The sequence below is a fragment of the Nicotiana tabacum genome, chromosome 22, assembly GCF_000715075.1.
Source record: "Nicotiana tabacum cultivar K326 chromosome 22, ASM71507v2, whole genome shotgun sequence".
Lineage (NCBI taxonomy): Eukaryota > Viridiplantae > Streptophyta > Magnoliopsida > Solanales > Solanaceae > Nicotiana > Nicotiana tabacum.
The window spans coordinates 141,565,197-141,571,303 of NC_134101.1; positions in this window are offsets into that span (position 1 = coordinate 141,565,197).

Here is a 6,107-nt window from a genome sequence, read left to right on the forward strand (position 1 = left end):
TCCCGCAGATGCGGAATGCAGCTGCAGAAGCGGTAGATGAGGAAGGGGCCAGGAACCACAGAAACGGCATATGTACCGTACTTACGAGACCGCAGATGCGGATTCTGGGTCGCATGTGCGGCGGAGAGGTTTTAAGTGAGAACCACATAAGCGGTTCCCTAACCGCAGAAGCGGTATCGCAGATGCGTTGCGTGGACCACAGATGCGGGATTGTTGGGCTGAACATATAAATAGTTGCCTTCGCGAATTTAAGCTATTCTTTCACCATTTTTCATCCGGGAAGTGAGCTTTTAGGGAGGTTTTTCAGAGGGAATTCAAGGGAACTTCGAGGAGGTAAGATTCTTGGAACCTAAACTTGTTATTGAGGTGATTTTTATCATTATAAACATGAAAATTCAACGAAAATCAGTGGTAATTTGGGGGTTAGGGCTTGACTAATTAGAGACCTTTAAGTGATGATTTGAGGGAGCCTTTAAGGTCCGATTTCGGTACTTTTGGTATGACTTAACTCGTGAGAGTGTGAGGATTCTGAAAATATAAATTTTACATGATTCCGAGACGTGGTCCCGAAGGGTGTTTTGGTTATTTTACCTAATTTCGTGTATTAGCTTAGAATTTATTTGTCGAATCAGTTACTTGAATTGTTATTTACATTATGCAATTAAATTGAATAGATTTGGGCCATTTGGAGTCGAGTACTAGTGGCAAGAGAGTGATTTCGGATTGATTTTGAGCTGGTTCGAGGTAAGTGGATTGCCTAACCTTGTATGGGGGACTTTACCCTTAGGATTGGTATTGTGATAATTGAAATGCCTTGTATGTGAGGTAACGAGTGCGTACTTGTGCTAATTATTGAAAATCTTATTTTCACTAAAATAGCTTAAATTGTGTTTTTCCTAGCCTACTTACACTACTTGAAATTTAAACATGTTGTTAGCTTAGAGAAGCATGTCTAATTGACTTAATTGCTTTATTTGCGTTAACTGCCTTATTTGTATTACGTGAAGCATGCTAGGTTAGAATTGCCTGTGTTACTTTGGTATGAAGATGAGTTATTTGAGTATTCCTTGTGCCATTGTTGTGTGTTTTACTTTAGGACTATGGGACGGCATCCTGGGAGATCCCCTGTACACATTTATGATTTGAGACGAAGTGCAGGATACCGAGAGATCCCCAGCACGTATATTGAGGATACCAAGAGATCCTCTGGATACCAAGAGATCCCTAGCATACATTGAGGATACCAAGAGATCCTCGGGATACCAAGAGATCCCTAGCATATATTGAGGATACTAGGAAATCCTCGGGATACCAAGATATCCCTAGCATATACTGAGTAGGATATCCTCGGGATATAAAGAGATCCCTAGCATATATTGAGGATACTAGGAGATCATCGGGATACCAAGAGATCCCTAACATATATTGAGGGATACTGAGAGATCCTTGGGATACCAAGAGATCCCTGGCATATATTGAGGGTACTAAGAGATCCTCGGGATACTGAGAGATCCTCGGTTATTATCTTTGTGAAGAGTGGTATTTCATTGTGATTGTTTTTTATTCTCTGTTTCAGTTGTTGTTGTTATCCCTATTATCATATATTAACTCTTACTGTTAGTTTTCAATTGTACTACTTATCTTATTCTGTTATACCTGATATTTCATTTAATCTCAGTAAGGCCCTGACCTTCCTCATCACTTTCCAACCGAGGTTAGGCTTGGCACTTACTGAGTACCGTTGTGGTGTACTCATGCCCTTTCTGTGCATGATTTTCCTGTGTAGATCCAGGTACCTCCATTCAGGCTTATCACACGTGAGGTGAGGCGCTTGTAGAGACTCCGAGGTATATCTGTTGCATCCATAGACCGGAGAGTCCCTTTATACTCTCTCTTTTGTATTAGCCCTTCTGTACTTTTGTTTCATTGTTAGATATTCCGGAGCTAGAGGCTTGTAGTTATTCAAAGGCTTGTGTTCATGAGATTCCGGGTTTTGGGAAATGTTAGTAGTTTTGAGAGTTGATAATGTGTATACCAAGCGGCACTTTAAAAGACTGTTTTATTTCACTAATTCGGGTTTTAAATTGTTTCTTCCGCAAATTGGTTTATTTTCTGCATTGTTAGGCTTACCTAGTCGTAGAGACTAGGTGCCATCACGATGGTTCATGGAGGGTGAACCTGGGTTGTGACATCCTTCCGGCAACTCACAATGGTAGAAACAAACACGATGAATGTAGTTAATAGGGGATCGGGGCGTTAATTCTTAAAATGACCGGCCGGGTCGTTACATCCTCCCCCCTCTAAAACATTCGTTCATCCTAAAACGAGCATAGAGACATACCTGAAGTGTTGAATAGATGAGGGTAATGGCTACGCATATCCTACTTGGTCTCCCAAGTCGCCTCCTCGACCGGCTAACCCCGCTACTAAACCTTCACTGATGCAATATTCTTTGACCTCGGCTTTCGAACCTGCATGTCCAATATCGCCACCGGCTTCTCAACATAAGATAGATCTTTGTCCAACTAGACTGAACTGAAATCTAACATGTGCGACGGATCACCGTGATACCTCCGGAGCTTCGAAACATGAAATACCGGATGAACTATTGCCAAGCTGGGAGGTAAGGCAAGCTCATAAGCAACCTCCCCAACACGTCTCAATATCTCAAAAGGATCAATAAACCTCGGACTCAACTTCCCTTTCCTCCCAAATCTCATAACGCCCTTCATAGGCGAAACCCGAAGCAAGACCCGCTCTCCAACCATATAGGAAATATCACGAACCTTCGGGTCCGCATAACTCTTCTGTCTGGACTAGGTTGTACGGAGTCTATCCTGAATCACCTTAACCTTCTCCAAAGCATCCTGAACTAAGTCTGTGCCTAATAATCTAGCCTCACCCGACTCAAACTAACCCACCGAGGATCTACACCGCCTACCATATAAAGCTACATACGGTGCCATCTGAATGTTAGACGGATAACTGTTGTTTTAGGCAAACTCCGCCAATGGCAAGAACTGATCCCAAGAACCTCCGAACTTCATCAAAAACGCACGGAGCATATCCTCAAGATTCTGAATAGTGCACTCGGACTGTCCGTCCGTCTAGGGGTGAAATGTTGTACTCAGCTCCACCCGAGTATCCAACTCATGCTATACGGCTCTCCAGAACCGTGATGTGAACTGAGTACCTCTATTTAATATGATGGAAACTAGAATAGCATGCAGACGAACAATCTCTCGGATATAAATCTCCGCCAACCGCTCTAAAGGATAGGTAGTACACATAGGAATGAAGTGTGCGGACTTGGTCAGCCGATCCACAATCGCCTAAATGGCATTAAACTTCCTCAAAGTCCGTGGGAGTCCAACTACGAAGTCCATGGTGATTATCTCCCACTTTCACTTCGGAATCTCTATCTGTTGAAGCAACCCACCCGGTTTCTGGTGCTCATACTTTACCTACTAACAATTGAGGCACCGAGCTACAAACCCAAGTATATCTTTCTTCATCCACCTCCACCAGTAGTGCTGTCTCAAATCCTGGTACATCTTCGCGCCACTCGGATGGATGGAATACTGCGAACTATGGGCCTCCTCTAGAATCAACTCCCGAAGCCCATCAACATTGGGTACACATACCCAACCCTGCATCCTCAATACCCCGTCATACCCAATAGTCACATCTCTGGCATCGCCATATAGGACCTTGTCCTTGAGGACAAGCAAATAAGGGTCATCAAACTGACGCTCCCGGATACGATCAAACAAGGAAGACCAAGAAACCACACAAGTAAGGACCCGACTGGGCTCTGAAAGATCCAATATCACAAACTGGCTGGCTAAAGCCTGAACATCCATTGCCATAGGCCTCTCCACTGCAGGTAAATAAGCCAAACTCCCCAAACTCTCTGCCCGGTGACTCAAAGTATTGGCCACCACATTGGCATTGCCCGAGTGATATAAAATAGTGATATCATAGTCCTTTAGAAGATCTAACCACCTCCTCTGGTGAAAATTAAGGTCCTTCTGCTTGAACAAATGCTGCAAACTCTAGTGATCAGTATAAATCTCATAAGGCACACCGTATAAATAATGACGCCAGATCTTCAAGGCGTGAACAATAGTAGCTAACTCAAGATCATGGACAGGATAATTCTTCTCATGTACCTTCAACTGTCTAGACGCATAGGCAATCACCCTACCGTCCTGTATTAGTACTGCTCCAAGGCCAATTCTCGAGGCATCACAATAGATAGTATAAGACCCCGAACCTGTAGGCAATATCAAAACTGGGGCCCTATTGTCAAAGCTATCTTGAGCTTCTGGAAGCTCGCCTCACACTCTTCCGTCCACTGGAATGGAGCACCCTTATGTGTCAGCCTGATCATAGGTGTTGCAATAGATGAAAACCCCTCAACAAATCGATGGTAATAACCCGCCAATCCAAGAAAACTGCGGATCTCTGTAGCTGAGGATGGTCTGGGCTAACTCTGCACTGCTTCCACTTTCTTTGGATACACCTGAATACCCTCACTTGATATCACTTGGCCCAAGAATTCCACGGAATCCAACCAAAACTCATATTTAGATACTTTGCATATAACTTCTTTCCCTTTAAAGTCTGAAGCACTATCCTCAGGTGCTACTCATGATCTTCCCAACTCCGGGAATACACCATAATATCATCAATAAAGACAATGACGAACGAGTCAAGATTTGTCCAGAACACATTGTGCATCAAATGCATGAAGGCTGCTGGGGCATTGGTCAGCCCAAATGACATAACAAGGAACTCGTAATGACCATACCGAGTCCTAAAAGTAGTCTTCGGGATATCTGGCTCCCGAATCTTAAACTGATGGTAACCTGAACGTAAGTCAATCTTAGAAAATACTTGTGCGACCTGTAGATGGTCAAACAAATCATCAATACGAGGCAAAAAATTATGGTTCTTCACTGTAACTTTGTTCAACTAACGATAATCAATGCACATACGCATAGAATCATCCTTTTTCTTCACAAACAAGACAGGAGCACCCCAAGGTGATACACTGGGCCAAATAAAACCCTTATCAAGCAATTCCTATAACTGATCCGTCAACTCAGGAGTAGCCATACGGTATGGAGGAATAGAAATGGGTTGGGTGCCCGGCAATAGATCAATGCCGAAATCAATATCTCTATCGAGAGGCATGCCCGAAAGATTAGCTGGAAACACATTAGAGAAATCTCACTCTACTGGGACTGAATCAACTGTAGGGGTATCAATACTGACATCTCTCACATATGCTAGATACGCGTCACACCCCTTCTCAACCATTCGCTGAGCCTTAAGGAAAGAAATAACTCTACTAGGAGTGTGATCTAAAGTACCCCTCCACTCAACTCACGGTATACCTGGCATAGCCAGCATCACAATTTTGGCGTGACAATCAAGAATAGAATAATGGGGCGTCAACCAGTCCATGCCCAAGATAACATCAAACTCTACCATGCTGAACAATAATAAATCAGCTCTGGTCTTTAAACCACTAAGAGTAATCAAACACGACCGATAAATGCGGTCCACAATAGGAGAATCTCCTATGGGAGTAGAAACATAAATATGGGAACTCAAAGAATCTTGTGATACACCCAAATGCGGGGAAAAATAAGAAGACACATAAGAATAAGTGGACCCTAGATCGAATAAAACTGGTGCATCTCTATGACAAACCAGGACAATACCTGTGATGATAGAATCGGAAGCGACAGCGTCGATACGGGTAGGAAGGGCATAATATCTGGCCTGGCCTCCCCCTCTAAGGCAACGTCTACCTCCCCGACCTCCACCTCGAGATGGCTAAGCAGGTGCGATAGCAACTGGAGCTGTAACCATAGCCTGAGAACTCTATGGGGCATGTTGTGGTTGAGAAGTCTGTGGAGGTGCACCCCTCCTAACTCTGGGACAATCCCTCACCATATGGAGTGTATCACCATACTCAAAACAAGATTTGGGAGGACGTATTGTGACTGGCTCGGGCCAGGTCTGCTGGATTGACTATTGAAAGCACCCCGTGCAGGAGGCGCACTAGATACTAGAGGTGCATAATAAGGCTCCCG